The sequence below is a fragment of the Pelophylax lessonae genome (genome assembly GCF_965119305.1).
Source record: "Pelophylax lessonae genome assembly, chromosome: 4".
Lineage (NCBI taxonomy): Eukaryota > Metazoa > Chordata > Amphibia > Anura > Ranidae > Pelophylax > Pelophylax lessonae.
In genome coordinates, this window is record NC_138771.1 from 239318693 (window position 1) to 239339350 (window position 20658).

General features: G+C 42.1%; 1 protein-coding gene across 15 annotated transcripts in view; it reads left to right on the forward strand.

Annotated features, from left to right (window-relative positions):
- Window positions 1-20658, forward strand: part of NRCAM (neuronal cell adhesion molecule) — a 352914-nt gene that overhangs the window by 120889 nt on the left and 211367 nt on the right. The window contains exon 1 of one of the 15 annotated variants that reach the window (XM_082254971.1): window positions 16981-17113. The exons of the other annotated variants lie outside the window; for them this stretch is intronic. The gene's annotated coding sequence lies outside the window, so the exon portion shown is untranslated. Of the gene's footprint in view, window positions 1-16980; window positions 17114-20658 lie in introns of those variants that run through there. 15 annotated transcript variants of the gene reach the window in all.

Genomic DNA, 20658 nt, shown 5'->3' on the forward strand with positions numbered 1-20658 from the left:
TTTTCCAAACATAAATACATTTCACTATGTTAAAGCAATTTTCACAGTGTGCATTGTTGATATTCAATCTGTGATTTAAATCACCCTTGGTTAGGTGGCCATAGATAGGTTAAGTGCACCTAAGAAAAATTAATTTTCACTATTAGGCCCCATTCACACCTGAGCGACTTTCTGCTTGTAGCTCTAAAACGCTCAACAAGCCAAATCCCATTCATTTCAGTGGCCCCTGTTCACATCTGAGCGTTCTGTCGCCTGAAGCAAAATGTATGACGCTTAAAAAAGTACATGAGCTTCTTTTTGGCAGATTACAAACGATTGCGGCCCCATAGACTTCAATAGAAACGCCTGACTTGCGTGTTTTACAAGCTTTTTGTCGGTCGTTTTCTGCTCAAACAGAGCAGCTCTCCACCCCTAATTTCCTTTCCCTCTCCCTAGTGCTTTCTAACGGCTAAACAAAAATGCCTGAAGCTGTAAAACGCTTGTAATACACTTCTTGAACACTTTAAAAAATTTAGCAGAAAGCTAAAAAACAGCGAAAAAGAAAATGCCTGAAAAACGCCAGTAAATCGATATGCTCAGATGTGAATGGAGCCTTTAGTGATTGTTTTGCTAGAAACATACCTTTACGCATCTATAGACCTCCCCAGGGTCATGAAACCTCAGGTTCACATCTGTGCCATCTGTCCAAATACTGACTTGAGTTCATAAAGGTGGTTATTTGTCATAGAGACTGTCTATTAGGTAGTAAGACTTATAGTGAGATACTGGAGGTAGGAGGGAGCCATCCCCTCCTTTGCAATCTGAAAGCAGTATTTGCAAATTCTAGGTACCTGCTTCAGTAAGTACACTAATAATTCAACAGCTTGTGACCTAAGGCTTGATCTGACTTATTCATGATTGTGTCCTCAAATATTAGTAAAAACCCTACTTTTAATGAGTGGCTTAAAGCGAATCTTCACTGTATCCCCCCAGCATTTTTTTTTTTTTTTTTTTACCCCTGCTTACCAGGAGATGGGTTCTACACATTTTAGATACTCACCCACCCAGTGGATCCAGCCTTGTTCTGCTACAGGGAGGATCTGCTACATCTAAGGGGTAATGCAGCAGCTGAAGGTATATTGTGCCTTAAAGCAAATCTGGAACATATGATATGATGCAAGATCAGAGCTGTCAAGAAAACTGAAGCAAAGTAGAAGTATTGTAGCCTAAAACTAAAAATGTTATGGCTTGATCACTGTGGCTGTCAAGTTTGGCAGGCTATAGATAGTGCAAATTTCTGGTTGCAGGACAGACATTTGCACGATTCCCCCATCAACACAGACAATGCTGACCGTGAAAACCCTCCTGCTGAGCAATTGTTTTAATTGTTTGACAGCTTCCCCCGCCCCATCCCCGCCGGGAAAAGACCGTGATTATCGCTACCAGCTATAGCAGCCACTTGCGATATGTGCAAGCTAATCCGGCAGGCTGGGTGTGCCCAAGTTGATTGATCGACCGTGTATGGCCACCCTAAGGCCCGCTACCACCCCCCACCATGAGAAGTCAATGGCTCAGCAGAAGGGATTCCTCTGTCAACACTGTCTGTGTTGATTAGAGAATCATGTGAATTTCTTCCTTGCAACCCTGCAACCCGTGGTTGCAGGAAAGAAATTTACATCGTCTATGGCCTGCCTTAGTGAGGCTTGCAACCTATAGTGCATGTTTGCTAACCAGTGTCAGTATTTAGAAAAGACTGATTACATCTACTTGCAAAGTGGACTCTTCTCATTCCAGTTTGGATTACAATTGAACAGGGCTGATGATTCTTTCTTCTGTGTATACAGTACATGGAACGTTCTTGGAAAACAAAAAAACGTTCTGTTCTGCATTAGCTGATCACTTTTTATTGTACTAAAAAGGTTACATTTTAGGATCAAAAACACCTTTTGTAAGGTCATCACTATGATAATGGTAGACTTACATATCCTACTTCAAGTTGGTTTTGAGATGTCTTTTGAATGTGGACATATTATTTTCTGCTGTTTTGTAGGGAGATGGTACTTTATTGGCAGTAGACCTCAGCAGGATGCCAGGAAGGAATGGGTCTCCAGAAGTATTTAATGTTTATTAAGTCTAGTGCTGGAGTGATTCCCTGTGCAAAGTTCATTCTGATTCAATTAAGTCCGTGAGGTTTTGCAGTCTTAATCTGTGCTCCTGAATGCAGGTTCACATGTCTGCCCTAATTTCTGTAATAATCCAATGATCACTCTGACATAGCTCTGTGTTCCTTCTTATTTATAGATAGTTCAGATACTAAGTCTTTATTTCAAATTACTGGTCTGTGGAAACAAGCAACTTTGTCTGTGAAAAATAATAGATATTAATCTACACCAATCAACCATAACTTTCTGACCACCCACCCAATAATGAGTAGGTCCCCTTTTGCCACACAAACAGCCATGACCCGTCAAAGCATGTATGCCACCAGACCTCTGATGGTAGGCTCTGGTATCCGGCATCAAGCTGTCAGCAGAGCAGATCCTTTTAGGGCGTGCGTTGTACATATTTGGCAGAGAAGTTCTACACACACTCCAGGCAACTGCGGCCACCTGGTGTGTGTAGACCTTTTTAAGCCGACTGCCAGATGTCAGATGGAAACAAACTCATCACCAGTTTGCTTCCACACACCCCTGTTACTAGGTGAACCCCCCCCCTAAGCACCCCGCCATCTATCCCGGGCTCTGTGCACCCACGTGATACAAAAAGTTCTACTCAAGCACTTAAATGCACAAAAATTTTATATACCAGCACACATGCCCGGACTGAGAGCAAAAATTCTAGGCCCATTATTCTCAGTTAACTCTAAATGACACATGTCAAAAACAAAGCCGTAGACCGAATCCAGCCCACCAGGCCATTTCATGAAGCCCGCACACCTCTACTGCATCTGCAGCGCCCCTCATTTTTGCACACACCTTCTCTCAGCAGTCGTCAGCAGAGAGGAGGACGGAACTCCACCTACAGATCTGTGCAGCCACAGCATCCCCTCGTCTCCACCTCCCTTGGCCTCTATATGCAGCAGACTTCTGCAGCTGACTCCAGCCCTCCTCTGGTCCATCTCCAGACCCTGCACTTTCTGTTTCCTAGCTCTGCCCCCAGCCTCTTCACAGCAGTTGCAAAAGGTGAAGGGGGTGCACTGTGATGTAAGGAAGGGGGGGGGACTCTTAGCTTGTGATCGTAGTGGGGCTCTTGACATCTGATGTAAAGAGGATGGGGTGCTCTGGACATCAGCTTATAATTATGAGAATAATACAATTCTATGCCAGTTAAAAAGTAGGATAGCACACCGCTGGTATTATCCACAAGAAACTTAATTGGGGATTGCTAAGCCAGAACACCATGGTAGAATCATGTTCAGTCTAAGCGGTCTCTAATAAAGTTCCTTGTGGATGATACCAGCGGTATGCGACCCTCCTTTTCAGACTTGCATCATCTGCTACAGGAGTGGCACCCTGACCGGTCTGCAGCTACGCAGCCCAATACTCCACAAACTGCACTGACCATTTTTTCTGCTTTCAGCTCATCGACTTCAGGGACAACATGTTAATTTTCTGCATTATATATCCCACCAACTTTCAGATGCTTTTGTAACAAGATAATCAATGGTCTACACCTGTCAGTGATCTTAATGTTATGGCTGATCGGTGTATGTGTACTATTCATTTCCCGGCCCACTCAGATAAGCTAGGGTAAGGGCCTGATATGGATGGTTTGGAAGAGGTGGGGGGGCGGTGAGGGTGCGGAGACATGCATTCTAATTTTCTGCTGACATCAGGGGGGAATTATAGTTGTTAGGATGCCAGCCGGTGCCTGCTCCTAATTACCAGCACAGATCACACAAAACGCAACAGAGAAAAAACATGTAGAAGCGATTTTGATGCATTTCTATTTAAGCCTAAGGACCACAAAATCGCATTGCATCATACTAGAGTAGCACAGGACCCAAGTCACATCTGAAGTTGCATCAGGGTGAACCAGGTCTAAATAAAAAGGCTCATTGCAAAGTAAGTAAGACTTCCTTTACACTTGTAGCATGTTTCACTCTCTATAGTAATGTGGATGTTAACCTTGGTTCTTTTGGCTGGTCATTAGCTATATGGGGGCTTGTACCTTGTAGGCATTGCTTTTCATTTATTGTCTATTATGGAAAAAACGGCTGGTAGCATGGTGGCTTGCTGTTCCATAGAAAGATAGTAAGTACTACTTTTTGCAGCTCTGTTGTCATGGGTTCAGTGCCATCTTGGCTCTGTCGGCATGGTGTTTGTATTTTTTCTTTGAGTGTCCAAATAACACTATGAAGCTAATTTAAATCCTTAGAGGTAGCTGAATTATATCAGAAAAATGATTATGTGTGTCTTGTGTGCTGATTTTTAATTTGGGGTTTTTAAATGCAGCACGATGTCTTTATCTGCTTGCCACTGCTGACTCATACATGAACTATTTTTAAAGTGGTTCTAAAGGCAGAATGCAGTCTATGCATTAAGGTGAAAAACCTTCTGCATGCAGCTCCCCCTCAACCCCCCCTAAATACCTGAGCACAACCCTAATTCATCTCTCTTCATTGAACAGAGAGGCAGCAGTGGGAGCCATCAGCTTTTGCTGCTGTCATCATAGCCAGTGAGAAGAGAGCTAGGGCGAGGCCGAGTCGCACTCTGTGTGTCAATGTACACATAGAGCCAGCTTCGGGGCGAGCATGCATGAGTGGCTTACTTTGGGGGCACTCAGCAGGGGGGAGGGTTCAGGAGCACTCTGGGGGGATCCCAGAAGAGGAGGATCGGGGATGCTCTGTGCAAAATCATTGCACAGAGTAGGTAGGTATTATATGTTTGTGATTTAAAAAAAACTAAAATGTTGCCTTTAGAATCATCAGCCAGTTTCAGCTGATGATAAAGCTATGTGATGTAGCAGCAGGAGCCAGGGATAAATATAAAAATGCATATACTGGACTTTGGTAAGTATTTTTCAGTTCATGCTAGATGCAAAGAATGGGTTATCATGTAGTAAAACAGGTAGATTTTCTATTTGCAAAAAAAACCAGAAGGCTTCACGTGCCTTTTAAAAGGTTTACACGCTGAGGTATAATTGGGCTCTTTTTCTGTTATTCTTGAACAGGGGATGTGTTTGGTGCAATTGCATACATCATTAACTGTGGCATTTTCATAGTGAAATTCCCTAGTCAATAACCTCCATCTGTGGTTAGACCAACTACTACATTTTTCATCTACCCAACCAAGCCACATGTTGGTAAATTTCAGTAATTAGATTAATTATTTGTCCAAGGAGTGTAGTTAAAACACTTGCAGATAAAATGTGTAATTTGGTGTGATATATTGCTAAAATGAAAAGATTCACTCTGAAATTTATTAACTTCTGTAAGGTGAAAATGACTGATAATATTAGATATAAACCATATTCATGTAACTGAACAGCTGTTATTTATTTTATTTTTGGTACCAGTGCATTGGAATGCATTGGACAAGGAAGGGGCCTCAACACTTGGCCAATATAATAAACCAAAAAAACTGTATTATTATTCATTGTAGCCTGTTTTCTTTTGGCCCCACCATGGGTCCCACTGGGTCCATTGGACCCAGGCAGCACTCAGAGAGGGGCAGCAAATTGACCCCTAAAATTTTTTTCCAGCAGTTTTGTGTGTAATCAGTTTGCAGCACATTACAGGCGGCATTTCCCCATCTCATACTGCCAACTGTAGTGCAAATTGATGAGTATGAAGAGGCGGAGTGTCTCCTCTGGGAAACATACCTTGCGTGATCAGGGTGTGCGCAATGACGCCAGACATCAGTGCACTCCATCTCACGCAGGGCAGGCTGGATTTTCTAGGGTGGTGGGCGCAGCAGACACAGGAGTGACAGGAGGACTGAGGACAGACAGCGGGTGGTTGGTGGACCGGTCCGGTGGTGGGTTATAGAGGAAGATAACATTATATATAATACTTGCTACATTTCATATTTATATAAAATAATGGATGTGGGGGCCTTTTGGTGGGCGTGATTTTTTTTGGGGGGGGAGTGGGGCAGCATTTCATTCTTGGACCCAGGCAGCACAATGTCTTGGGCCAGCCCTGGGCCCCACTCAAAGTAGAGGTGAAAGCATATATCCCTGTGTCCCAAAACATGGGGTGCTGGCTTGTCCTAATACCAATCCAGTGGGCTAGTAAATGGTAAGAGGAAAGGATCGCCGCTACTCCTGACCAGCCTAGGTGAATATTTGATAAAGAGTGGCCTCAGCCTAAATGCCTTCATCAAACTGCACAAGCTGATGCATCCCCCCCCATTGGGGCTTATTAAAAAGGCAATCCTTTCCTCTTTAGGGTCCTTTCAAATGGGCTTTCCGCCCGGCGGACTCCGCTGAGCAGGTCCCCGCTGAGCAGGCGGATGACAGGTCCATCTCTGCTTACTTTGCAGAGAAATCTTCCAGTGAATCTTCCAAGACTGAAGTGGTCAATAGTCTGGTTTAGTTGGTAGCTGTGTTTTAAGGTAAACCCTGTCTTTGGCCACTTGTCCACAGGTGACCATCTATAGTCAACCTGCTGCATGTGTTATTTAATACAAGTGCTACTGTAACATTAAGAGGAATTTATCCATACTTGAATAGTTGTGCTTATCAACCAATCAACTTCTATCTTTTATTTTCAAAGCTGAACTGAACAAGCTAAAGATAGAAGCTGATTGATTACCATGCACTTCTGCTCCAAATTCTGGCTGCTCCAGTTTATAAATCCCCCCCTATGGTATAAAGTACATACTCTCCAGGTGCAGATTGTCCACAGCAATGCATGTTCTTGTGAATGTGAGGTCTGTATTGGCATTATGAAAGTACAGTCACCCATAAGTTGCTTTGCAGGAAAAGTTCCACTCTTTCCATGAACAGAAGATGGCTGTCAGTGATTTATATTCTTGAACTAAACAATTAAGTTACAGAGGATTGTTTCAAGTCCTAGACCTTAGCTTTGTCCAGCACTATTGCCATAGTTACCTATTCATTGCTCGGTGCTGCATTTAAACATCATTCATGTGCTTTATCCTTATTTGTACTGTTACTTTGTATCATAAATGTCTTTTCCTATTTTGTTCTCTCTCCTCTTTCCATTGTCTTCACAAAGGCACAGTAGATTGGATGGTATGTGACTGAATTCCCCACGCAGTGAGAACATTGTGAATCATGTACAGTGATCTCCAAGCCCTCCAACATGACCCACTCCATAAAGTTCAAAATGCTCAACCTTGGACTTCTATTTACTTTTCTGATTGAAATAACCAGACAGTTAAATAACTCTTTGAGAGAATATATTGAGAGACGTTCAGTAGCAGTGTATTTGTACTTCTATAGAGGGTCTGTAATTCTGTAATAGAGATGTATGCGGAACCTTGCTTACAATACAGAGTACAGAAGAAAATCAGGTCTCCTTTAAAGTGACCCTGTAAAGAAGAGATAAAAAAAAAGGAAATCTGTGTAAAAGAGGTAGAGGTATTATACTTATCTGTCCCTGCACCTGTGATCTTAAAGCTGAACTCCAGGAATTAAAATCTATCCTTGCAGTAGCACATCTGCTTTAGTCATAAGGGTGCAGAGATAAGGTGTATTATTTACTCTATCCCTTGGTTCTTTAGAAGTAGATTTTGTCTAATCCTGGAGTTCAGCTTTAAAGTGGTTGTAAACCCCATTCATGAAATCTGACCTAGGCACATATATCTGTAGTGTTTACTTATCTCTCTCCAAAGCTCTGTGTGCTGTTTGTCTCTGGTGCTCCATTCCTCTCTGTTATCAGCAGGGTCACTTCTGACAAGTTTTCAAACACAGGATAACAGCAGCTGAAAATTTGTGTTGGGGAGGGAGCTTAAAGGTAGATTAGCAGAGAGCTTGTCTATTTAGACTACAGCTCTGAATGTTCCTTCATTCCTCTACCTATGTGGAGGGAGGTGTGTGCCTTTCCTCCAATCAGCTCACACTCAGTGTAAGCCCAGTCCTCCCACCCACCCACTGCTGAATGAGGAAGAAAGATTTCTTATACAATCTGCACTTTTCAAAGAGTGTAGAAAAGGGAAGACAGCAGATGTACAAGTAAAACTTATGTAGGAGGATTTGTTTCATCTATGTGTATCATATGAGGCTAATCACTTCACTGGGTATATGTGAGGGTTTACATCTGCTTTAAATCTGCACATTGCAAATGTTCTTTATTCTCCTGAAGTTCATACAGATTTATGCTTATTGCATAGACTCATATATTTTGTTTGCCTGACTTTTCTAAAATGCGTGAATCTTCTACAGATTGAACAAATCTACATGCTGATATTCAGAAGAATAAATATAAAATGATATATGGGCAGTCCTCCTGATTCAATTATCCCTGCTCCCAAACACAACTTTATTTGACATTTTGCTACACGAGAAGTAAGTAAACCTAATACTTCCATTTAGATGTAAGAATGTTCTATGCACCAATTCCCTGTATCATTGACAGTGCAAGTATCAGCATGAACTATTCTAATACCAAAATGTTCCTGCAATGTTTTATATACCTTATACAGTATCTCACAAAAGTGAGTACACCCCTTACATTTTTGTAAATATTTTATTATATCTTTTCATGTGGCAACACTGAAGAAATGACACTTTGCTACAATGTAAAGTAGTGAGTGTACAGCTTGTATAACAGTGTAAATTTGCTGTCCCCTCAAAATAAACACACAGCCATTATTGTCTAAACCACTGGCAAAAGTGAGTACGCCCCTAAGTTAAAATGTTCAAATTGGGCCCAAAGTGTCAATATTTTGTGTGGCCATTTGTGTGGCCACCATTATTTTCCAGCACTGCCTTAACCCTCTTGGGCATGGAGTTCAGCAGAGCTTCACAGGTTGCCAATGGAGTCCTCTTCCACTGCTCCATGAAGACATCACGGAGCTGGTGGATGTTAGAGACCTTGCACTCCTCCACCTTCCATTTGAGGATGCCCCACAGATGCTCAATAGGGTTTAGGTCTGGAGACATGCTTGACCAGTCCATCACCTTTACCCTCAGCTTCTTTAGCAAGGCAGTGGTCATCTTGGAGGTGTGTTTGGGGTCGTTATCATGTTGGAATAGGAGGGGATCATGCTCTGCCTCATAATGTTACAGTACATGTTTGCATTCATTGTTCCCTCAATGAACTGTAGCTCCCCAGTGCCTGCAGCACTCATGCAGCCCCAGACCATGACACTCCCACTACCATTGTTGACTGTAGGCAAGACACACTTGTCTTTGTACTCGTCACCTGGTTGCCACCACACATGCTTGACACCATCTGAACCAAATAAGTTTATCTTGGTCTCATCGGGCCGCAGGACATGGTTCCAGTAATCCATGTCCTTAGTCTGCTTGTCTTCAGCAAACTCTTTGCGGGCTTTCTTGTGCATCATCTTTTAGAAGAGGCTTCCTACTGGGATGACAGCCATGCAGACCAAATTGATGCAGTGTGCGGCGTATGGTCTGAGCACTAACAGGCTGACCCCCAAACCCCTTTAACCTCTTTAGCAATGCTGGCAGCACTCTTACGTCTATTTTCCAAAGACAACCTCTGGATATGACGCTGAGCCCGTGCATTCAACTTCTTTGGTTGACCATGGCGAGGCCTGTTCTGAGTGGAACCTGTCCTGTTAAACCACTGTATGGTCTTGGCCACTGTGCTGCAGCTCATTTTCAGGGTCCTGGCAATCTTATAGCCTAGGCCATCTTTATGTAGAGCAACAATTCTTTTTTAGATCCTCAGAGAGTTCTTTGTCATGAGATGCCATGTTGAACTTCCAGTGACCAGTATAAGAGAGTCAGAGCGATACCACCAAATGTAACACACCTGCTCCCCATTCACACCTGAGACCTTGTAACACTAATGAGACACCGGGAAGGGAAAATGGCTATTTGGGACCAATTTGGATATTTTCACTTAGGGGTGTACTCACTTTTGTTGCCAGCGGTTTAGACATTAATGGCTGTGTGTTGAGTTATTATGAGGGGAGAGCAAATGTACACTGTTATACAAGCTGTACACTCACTACTTTACATTGTAGCAAAGTGTAATTTCTTCAGTGTTGTCACATGAAAAGATATAATAAAATATTTACAAAAATGTGAGGGGTGTACTCACTTTTTTTAGATACTGTATATATCATGGAAATAGGCTTACATTACCCATAGCACAGAGGGTTCCCTTTGTAATACTTGAGTACAGCGGTGGACAGAAAGGAAGACATTAAATAGGTTGGTGGTATTGCTGTGGGGAACTTAGACTGTCTGAGATACTTATGGTCTGAAGCAGTGGTCTCCAAACTGTGGCCCATCCCTTTGCTTGCTTTTATCTGGCCCTCAGGGCCTTATTTAATTCACTGACACCAACGATGGGGCACAATTTCTCCCAATAACACCAACATTTTGGCACAGTTCCCCACAATGATAGCAACGATGGGGACCAATGACACAAATGATGAGGCACAATTCCTCCCCAGTACATCAATGATGGGGCACTATACCTCCCAATGACCCCAACGATGGAGCACAATTCCTCCCAATGACGCCAGCAATATCGCACAATTCCTCCAATGACATAAGCAATGGTGCACAATTTTTACCAATGACACCAGCATGGGGCCACAATTCCTCCCAATGATCACCAATGATGAGATCTACTGATGACATCATTTATGAGGCCCAATGGCACAAAGGATGGGGCACAATTCCACCCGATCACACCAATAATGGGCAACAATTTCTTCCAATGACATGAAGGATGGGGCACAATTTCTCCAATTGACAGAAATGATGGGGAACAGTTCCTCACAATAACACCAATAATGAGGTCCAATTCTCTCAATGACTTAAACAATGGGGCACAAGTCCCCTCACTGACACCGAACTTGAGGCATTTTTTTACTCCCACTGATACTGGGACATTGTCTACTCCCAATGGTCACAGTCTGGCCCCCTTCAAATCTGAAGCACAGATCCTTTGTTTAGAAAATTTGGAGACCCCTGGTCTATAGCTTTTACATTAAAGCATATCATAAATGGCTATTCTCATTTCGTTCCTTCTTCTCTTTCCATTGTGTTTAGAAAGGCACAGTAGATTGGATGGTATGTAACTGAATCCCACACAGTGAGAACATTGTTTTCACTGCATGGGGGGGATTCCCTAAATGGCACAGTATATTGGCATATGACATAGTATATTGCAGCATGCTAGTCATTTGATGTGGTGGTTGCATTCATTTTAATTTTTCAGGCTTTCTTCCTTTATTTTCACAAAGGGATCCTACCAGTAGCACACTTCCTGTCCTAGGATGATAATCCTCGCTCACTGTCCTGCAATAATTCAGGAGCAGCGTTGTCACCCTAAGCTACTTTCCTTATTTGGACTACAAAAAAGTACTCCTCTCTGGTTGCCACCACACACGTTTGATTTTTTCCTAGGAAGGTATTGTGTGCACAAATGCGTGAACAAGAATACACGCGCAAATAGGCACATAAATATGCACACATTTGCGAAAAACAAACACCTAAAATTACATCCAAAAAGCAGAAGCTCAAATATACCATGTGCAAGAGGCCTTATATTATCAGTAAAATGACTTACTTGCGTTCCGTAGAAATAATACAAGGACTTTTTTTGAATGGGGGCGAGAAGAAAAAGAGGTGGGAAGCCACTGAGACATTTAAAGTGGATTTTCACCCTCCCCCTATCTGTTTTTTCGTTTTTTGTTTATTTTCCCTTGCTTACTGGGTTGCAGCCTCTGTATAGTTCAGATACTCACCCACCCAGTGGATCCAGCATTGTTTTTCTGAGATCCTCTTCTCTTCTTCCACTGATCAGGTCCTGCACTGCCATATTCTTCATGACAAGAGGCTGCCGACTCTTCCAGGTTCAGCCAGGGGGCCTCCCGATGACATGTCACTAGGGCACCCCCCCTTGTGAATGGAAGACAATGCCACCTGAGATATGTGACATACACATCCCAGGAGGCACCACAAGCACAGTGCTCTTTATTCGCCTTGGCAAATGATGTACAGGGGGTGGGGCTAAGCCTTTGGATTGAAAAAAAGGTAAATAAAAAAATAAAGCGATCTTTGTGTAGTTGAGGGGAGGAGGGGTGGAGAGGAGGGAGTTTTCCTTTTGGAGGTGAAGATGTACTGCAATGTTAGTCAAGGAAATTAACTCTTGCAGCGTCATAGGGTCAGCAATGTGAAGAGGACCGATTATCTCTGCAGGAACATTTCTATACAAAGTGGCAATCAACAGGATGTGAGATACACTTAATTATAGGAAAGTAATGTTACTGAACCTATATCGCACAATTTTATAAAATAACCATTAGCTTTAAAGCTGAATTCTAAGTATGTTTTTTTTCCCTAGCTTGGACCGATGTAAGTATACATATTATGTACATGGCAGAACCCTGTGGAGTCACAAAATCATTATAGTAGCCACCAGTGATCCTCTCTGTCTCCCAGGTCCAGTGCTGAGCAGCTGCTCTGCTGGATGGTAACCACAGGGGGTTGTCCATTGAGCATGAGGGCCATACAGAGAATGCCTTGCATTTTTTCCAGTGAATAGAAGGCATTCTTTGATTGGACAAGATGGAGATTGTGATGTCACCACCTAGTCCAATAAGAGAACACTTTGCATAGCATGAGAAAAATGTAAGGCACTCTCTGAATGGCACCCAGCGAAGACAGCGAAGACCACTTTAGTAGCAGGGGCTACTACAGTGATTCTTCACTTTCATAGGGATCCCACAGGTATGGAATATGTAAATTTACATTAGTCCAAGCTGGGCCAATGTAACCATGTAAAAAAAAGAAAAAACATACCTGGAATTCAGCTTTAGCTGTGGTAAAATGAGCAAATAATATTAAGGACAGTTCAAATGTCCCCAGCTTTATGTCACTATATATGAAAATTGCTATCAGCACTTCTGGAATATATTCTCAGATCCCTGCTCCTGTAGATATGTGAGCAGAGCCGTTTGTCATAGATATCTTCATGTTGTTCCAAGTGACATTTCTGATCAGAGCTCAGACATTCAGGACCTTACAGTTTCTCAGACAGCTTCTGCCTCCAATCCAGTTTCAAGTGTAACATACAACGCAGAATAACCCAAGGTTTGAGGCTTGTGCAGGAAAGCCATTCGTTTCAATCATCATTAGTTTGTGATGAGACTGTATAAATACATTTTGCCCTTGGCACAATGGCTTCATCTGGCCCTGGTGGTGCACTGCTGACATCACTTTTATCACTGGACCAATAATATATCTTCAGAATATGTTTCAGGCATGCAGGTGGTTACTGGATGCTTTTGAGTAACCAGAGGCTGCCTATGGGCTGTTCAATGGAGTGGCATACCAAAATGAGGTATTATTTAGATATTAGTCACACTACATGTTCTTCAGCTCAACTCACTATGATTAATATTGTAGACTTCATCACACATGTGTCAAACACAAGGCCTGAGTGTCAAATCTGGCCCTCCGTGTCATATCATGTGGCCCTCACACCTCTCTTGCTGCTGCAGCACCCCCCTTGTCTCCACCTCCCCTTGTCTCAGCAGTCTGCAGTAGAGGGGACAGAACTCATCCTACAGATCCTGCACCTCTGTGCCCCCTGGTCTCAGACTTCAGCAGCTGACACCAGCCCTCTTCTGGTCCTCCTCCAGTTCCTGCACTTTCTGCTTTCCAGCTCCACCCTCAGCTTCTTCCCAGCAGCAGCACATGGTAAGGGGGGTTCATTTTGATATAAGGAAGGGTGGGGGGCTCTTGGCATCTGAGGGGGGGGGGAGGGTCTGCACATCTAGTATTACAAATACAACCAGCCCTTTGAGGGCAACCATAATGCTGATGTGGCCCGCAATGAAATCAAGTTTGACACCCCTGGCTTACCAAATTAGTAAGGGTGACACGTCTGCATTATAACTGAATCATCACTTTTTTGGTTCTTCTAGATATTTATACATGTAAGTTTGCGTGATCTGCTCACAATGGTGCAGTTTAGGAATCTTAGCAATCATGTTTACAGAATTACATGGCTCTCTGCATACTGGACAAATCTGAATGCACATGTTTAGGCGAATAAAAGATTGCCAATTTGCCCAGTTATTAAAGAAATTCATATTAAAGCAAAGTAGTATTTTTACATGAATATGGAATTATTGTTGTATTGGCAGTTTTTAATGATGTGGATTCAAACTGTGATGTGGAAGAAAACTTTATATGCAATCACTGAACATACACTTTCCATAGCATCACATGGACTTAATAGAAGCCCAGGGGAGGTTTTAACCATTCCCTGCTATACCCTTAACCAACATCGCTTCTATAGAAAGTCAGGGAAATCTTCAGAACAGGGAAACAGCCAGCAATAAAAACCTGACAGAGGAAGTAAACTTTTACCATTTAACCAACAATAATGGAGTTTTACATCAATCATGAATGAAATGAAAGCAATGTGCATAGTCTTCTCATCAGATCATGTTTTAATATCTAAAACATATTACAGTTTTCAATTGTTCAGAACCTTTGTTAGTCAAATGTAGAAGATTGCTCAGCTTGGAAACTACAGTAGCCTTAAAGCTATTGCTGTCACTGGAAGAATTGAGTATTTCTTATGATTTTCTTTTGTTGTAAGCTCAAAAAGCATCATAAGTGATGTGCATAATCAAGAGAACCAGGTCACTGTGAGAGGGCTGTTTTGCCTAAGGGATGGATTGTAGAATGAGGAATAGTCTTCAAAATTGCAAAATAGAGTACTTTTTTTTTCCTTCACGTCTTCATGAATGTATACCAAATGTCAGAAAAGTGAATAATATCTGTATGCTGACTTGCTGAACAGATGTATGACAGGGAGGAGGAATGCCCTGTTCTGTATTGTACAGGCAGTGCAACGAGCAATGATGTGAATAAAGTGGAGTAACCATAGATCAGAGTTTTACCTTTTATTGATTTCAAGAATTTTAAGCTGTAAAAGATGACTGCTGATTGGTTATAATGGCCTATTTGGGCTTTGCATGTTGCTTTTAGATTTGTTAAACCACTTACTGACCAGCTGCCTTAGTTATACGGCAGCAGGTCGGCTCTGCTACGTGAAACGACGTACATGTACACAGAAGGCTTTTTAATCTTAATGCATAGAATACATTAGGATAAAAAAAAAAATCTGCTTTTACAACCACTTTTAAGCAGAATTTCATACAAAAGGGAAAGTTCCACTTGCCTATCTCCTACCCCCCTCCTCTTTATCTTTTGGCACTTCTTTTTTTTTTTTTCGGGAGGGGGAGTTTTAACAGGTACCCACTCCAACTTTCGTTTGTACACACTAGGGATCGACCGATTATCAGAGGGCCAATATTCACTTTTGCTAATATATCTGTATCGGCCCCGGAACTGGCCGATATACCGATATTCCAAATATTGCTCATGTAAGGGTAAAATGATGTCACATAGCATAATTCCGTTTACAAATGTTATTAAATATGGCACTCACATATGTACAAAAGATATAAGCAATTCCACATTAGCAAATCTGCTGGCAGATATCTCTCTCCCACTTGCCGTAAGTGATACCCAGCTACATAACCTCCAAGATCGTATGCCGGATGGAGCAATATCACCCGGGTGTCACTTACGGCAAGTGGGGGAGAGACGGAGCGTTATCGGGTGGGAGGGAGAAGGAGTGGATGAGAGACAGAGCGGTATCGAGTGGTTGCCGGATGGAGCGGTATCACCCGGGTATCACTTACGGCAAGTGGGTGAGAGATATCTGCCAGCAGATCTGCTAATGTGGAATTTCTTATATCTTTTGTACATATGTGAATGGCATGATTAATAACATTTGTAAATGGAATTATGCTATGTGACATAATTTTACCCTTACATGAGCATCGCCACCTAATGGTTGGAGGAGGAGAAGACTAGTCTCGGACCCTGACATAGGATGTACAAAATATCGGCCCATATTGACCGATACCAATACGTTGTGACCAATGTTATCAGTATCAGTATCGGCCCTGAAAAAAAAACATATCTGTCTATCCCAAGTACCCACTCCTACTTCCAGTTGCCATGGCAATCTGAGCGGAAGTTCAGGCCCCTCTCTCCTTCCCCTGCAGCCTTCCGGGACAAATCACAGTTCCTAGAAAGCTGCGGGACCATTCAAAAGTGCATGCACAATGGGAAGCCGGCTGTGAAGCCCCAAAATAAACATACTGCCACCTAGACCCAAAACACAGACAAACAGTCAGCTTGGGTGAGGACATTGCTGGATCCCTGGACAGGTAAGTGTCCTATTATTAATAGTCAGCAGCTACAGTATTTGTAGCTGCTGACTTTACATTTTTTGTTTATAGGGTGAAGAACCTCTTTAATGTGTTTTATTTATCAATAAAAAAAGGAAAGGATATTCTGTCCCCAAGGGGTACAGTACACTCTTGTTCTGTGCACTGCCTTATTGAGTAAGCCTGACCTTTTACATGCACTTATTGCTTTAGTTTGCATTTTCGATCAGATTGCTTTTTAAATACCCTCTTTATGTCTTTACTTTCATTGTTTACTGTTTATAAATGAGCAGCTGAAAAGAATAGAGGTCAAGTCAATGAAAGTATAAACTGAATAAGATCGATTTAGAGGCATTTCAATATGGAGGAATTGACTAAATATTGTTTTTTTATGAATAGAGTATACTGTAGCTGGTGCTTTGTCATGAATCAGACACACAGAGGAAATGAAACCTCTTTTGTATTGTCATGGACCTTGTGCTGATCAGTTAAAGAAGCCTGGGAGGTCCATGGGGGCTGTTGATTGGCTGGGAGACTTCTCTGTCTGAATGTCAGTGCACACATTCTGGTAACAGCAGGGATCAGCGACAGTCTTGTCAGTGGGATTACAAGGCAATACCGTTACATACACAAGTGCTCTATCTCTTCCATAGAACAGGAGGCAGCGACTAGTTTTTAGATGACCGTTCCCAATCAATGATTCACATGAGGGACTCTACAAGGCATCCAGGAACAGGTGCATTTCTTTTCTTGTTTAGGTAAGAATGGCATATCTTTTTTAAATCTCCTTATTGCAGTTAAAATATTTTATTTAGCTTTATGTTTGATGGCTTGTGATGTTTATAATAAATGTATTTAAAACCATTCATTGTGAAAATCATGCATGCATGTCTAGGTTGAGGTATTTGGTATAAGAGGAAGTGACTGTGCAGATAATTGATCCGGATTTGCCCTGGATCACCCTAATTTGTGGCTGAAGTTGGTTATAAAATGTTGCTGTGTAAGCATTTGGCCGTGTTGTAGATGATTTGCATTTGATTTGATTGATTTGTATAAGGCTTAACACATATTTTATAGCTTTGTTACATCATAAATTAGATCTATGTACTCACATATCTAACATTTGATTCGATCAGTAGTTTATTTTTGTAAGATCCGTAAGGTGTGTTACATTGGCCATAAACCAGAAGGATTTCATTTGAATATTTTAGTTTTTGGAACATTGGTTCAATTTTCTAATGCTTAATGTGGTCAAACTGGCATTAGTTTTTGACTGTAGTGACCAGAAAGTTTGAAGGAGGAGGATGGAAAAGTTCTAACTGTGGATGTCGTTTCCATTCAGGAAAAATGTGTTCATTTTGGAACTATCTTCTTTAATGTGTCTTTATCATGCTGTATGTACAAATATTTCAGGAATCCTACACATTTAAAAAACAGCTATCTGCTCCTTCATTTACACTGACTTGTAAAGAAAGGCTCCTTCACAGGCATTTATATTTACTTTTTAATTGCAATGCTTTTCTTCCATTTAAATAGTTCTTTATGTGACCCAAAGACAATAGGATGTTGCTTTTTTTTTGAGCTTCAGTAACAGAAAGCGGGGAAGACAGTTGTATGTAGTATAATCCATCATACTGTTGAAAGATCAGGAGGGGTATTCATTCAGTGTCTTTTTACTGTGCCTCCTGTTAAGCTATTCTAAATGGCTGTCATTATCTTTCAGAAGTTTATGACCTCCATTTGAAGTGAAATGCTTTATGAATGTGCTGTTATGCTGCATAGCTTATTTGGGGGGTGTATTCCTTGTTTGTAAAAATACTAAGGTCTAGTAATTAATTTTTTTTTTTTAAGTCATGGTAATTTCACCTGCCAGCAACATATGGGACCTCTTAGCGGACAGCTCCACAGATATTCAATTGGGCACTCCTTCTTATAGCATTCTTCCAAGTCACATAACAGGTGCAAATATGTGATCTGTGAACTAAGGAAGCTAAGATTTACTTTGTATTTCCCATCAGATACTTCCAGTTCCCTACAAAAACATTGTCATTCTAGACGTTCATTCTGATGTTTTGTAACTATGCTGCTCTTTTGTAGGTAAAGCTAACTCCAGCCAAAACTTTTTCTTTAGGCCTGAAACCCTACAGGGCAGCCATCAGAAGTTTTGGTACCCCTTACACAGCTTTAGTCCTGGGCCTGACCCCCCCCCCCCCCCTTACATCAGAGTTTACACCTTTCATTAGGGTCCCCAAAGTTCTCCACCTTATATCAAGATCCTCAGAGTCCCCCCTCCTTTAATCAGTATCCCCAGAGTCACCCCCCTTACATTAGGGTCACAGGTGTCCCCTCTCCTTGAATCAGGGTTCCCAGAGTTTGCCCTTACATCAGAGACCCCACCCTTCTCATTAGTGTCCACAAAGTCTCCTCGTAGATTAGGATCCAAAATTCCCCCCTTACATTAGGTTCCCCATAGTCCCATCTTACATCAGGGTCCACAAGAGCTCCCATCTTAAATCAGGGTTCCCAGAGTCCCTCCTTACATTAGGGTCCCCAGAATTCCCCCTCCTTAAATCAGGGACCCCAGAATTCCCCCTTACAACAGAGTCCCCCTTTCATTAGGAACCCCAAGGTCACCCCCTACATCAGGGTCCCTAGAGCCCTTTCAATAGGGTCCCCAAAGTTAGAAGGGAAGAGCAGAGTGGGAACGACAGGTGGAAGCTGAAAGGCAGGGCACTGGGACTGGATAGGTTTGGAGGAGGAACATCCTCCTAAGTCCTCTGAATGCCAGGGCCTGGGGGAAGGGCAAGCTTGTGATTAGTTGCTAGGACATGGGCAGTCCTAGCAACCAAACCCTAGCACTGAGAACAGTAGGCGGTGCATGCTGTCAGCCGCTGTACTTTCAGGGGCAGCTCTGACTGCTGCACAGCCTGCACTGTTGCTTAGCGGCATGACTGTAGCAGCAGGTACGCTGACTGGATATTTGGGCAGGATGCTCTGGGAGGGGGGGGTGTAGGACCCAGCAACATACATGCATACAACATACATGTGTGTGGGCTTGCCCCCCACCTCCCGAAGCGGTCCCTGAAATCCTAGGTCCCTTTCAGACTAGTGTTCCACCTGTCAGTTTTTTATACAAATCTAAATAGAACTCAATGTATCTTTATGAGCAAGTGGATGTAAACAGATGTGCATCTATTTACATAAGCTGTTTAAGTCCGAACAAAAACAAATGTAAATGGTTTGCTTCCTTTTCTGTTTTCACAGATCTGAATGGGTTGTATTAGATTAACACTGATATGAACAAATGTTATCTGCCACATCTATCCCCACCTGCCGGTGAGATTGCATGGGTCCATAAGTCTTCCATCACAAGATGGAAGTAAAATGGGAACACACAAGGATATTGCATAAAAAAAAAAAAAGGACCCTAATGCCAGATAAATATTGCTGTCATTATGGCCTTATTAGGGAGATGTCTCCTCACTTCCTTTGTTGCTATTAGGACAGGAAGTGCAGTGAATGTCTCTGAAAGTGACACAGGCCAGAAAAAAAACAAATTTTTTATGGATTTTAGGGTTCCCATATTGTTAAGGACATTCCCCCACTTCCTGTATGGACACTAGCAAGTGGTGGGAAACCAGAAAGCAGTATGAACCTGACAGTGACTAACCCTTCTTCATGATGCACAGAGCTAAAAGGTGTTTTGGGCAAAGTTGGGCTTGAATTTTAATGGGATCTCCTTATATCCTATATCCTATTTAGGTATTTAAGGCAGACCTCCAATTTGGCAAACAATTCACTCCTTGTCCCAGGGCACTCTGAAAAAAAAAAAGGATAAAGACATTTTTCCAAAAGCCTAGTGACATTATGGAGTTGATTTACTAAAACTAAAGAGTGCAAAATCTGGTGCAGGTCTGCAAAGAAACCAATCCGCTTCCAGGGTTTTAAGTCAGCTTAATCGAACAAGGTGAAATTAAAAGCTACCATGCATAGCTGAACCAGATTTTGCACTCTCCAATTTTAAGAAAATCAATCCCTATGGGTCCTTCCTCTCCTTCTGTACAAAACATAGGGTTATTCTGCAATCTTTAGGAGATTTGGACACTGGAAAAGCAAAGCTGTAAGGGCAGCCCAGTAAACTATTCCCAATCCCAGAATGCAATTTTTTTTTTTTTTGCTAGTGTTCTTATAAGAACAGACCTCTTCTGTCTGCTCTGGAAGAAGCAAAACTTTTTTTTTTTACCTTTTTCTCTTATTGTTCCCCTTGTATGTCCCCCAGGAACATACAAAGTACTAAACTACT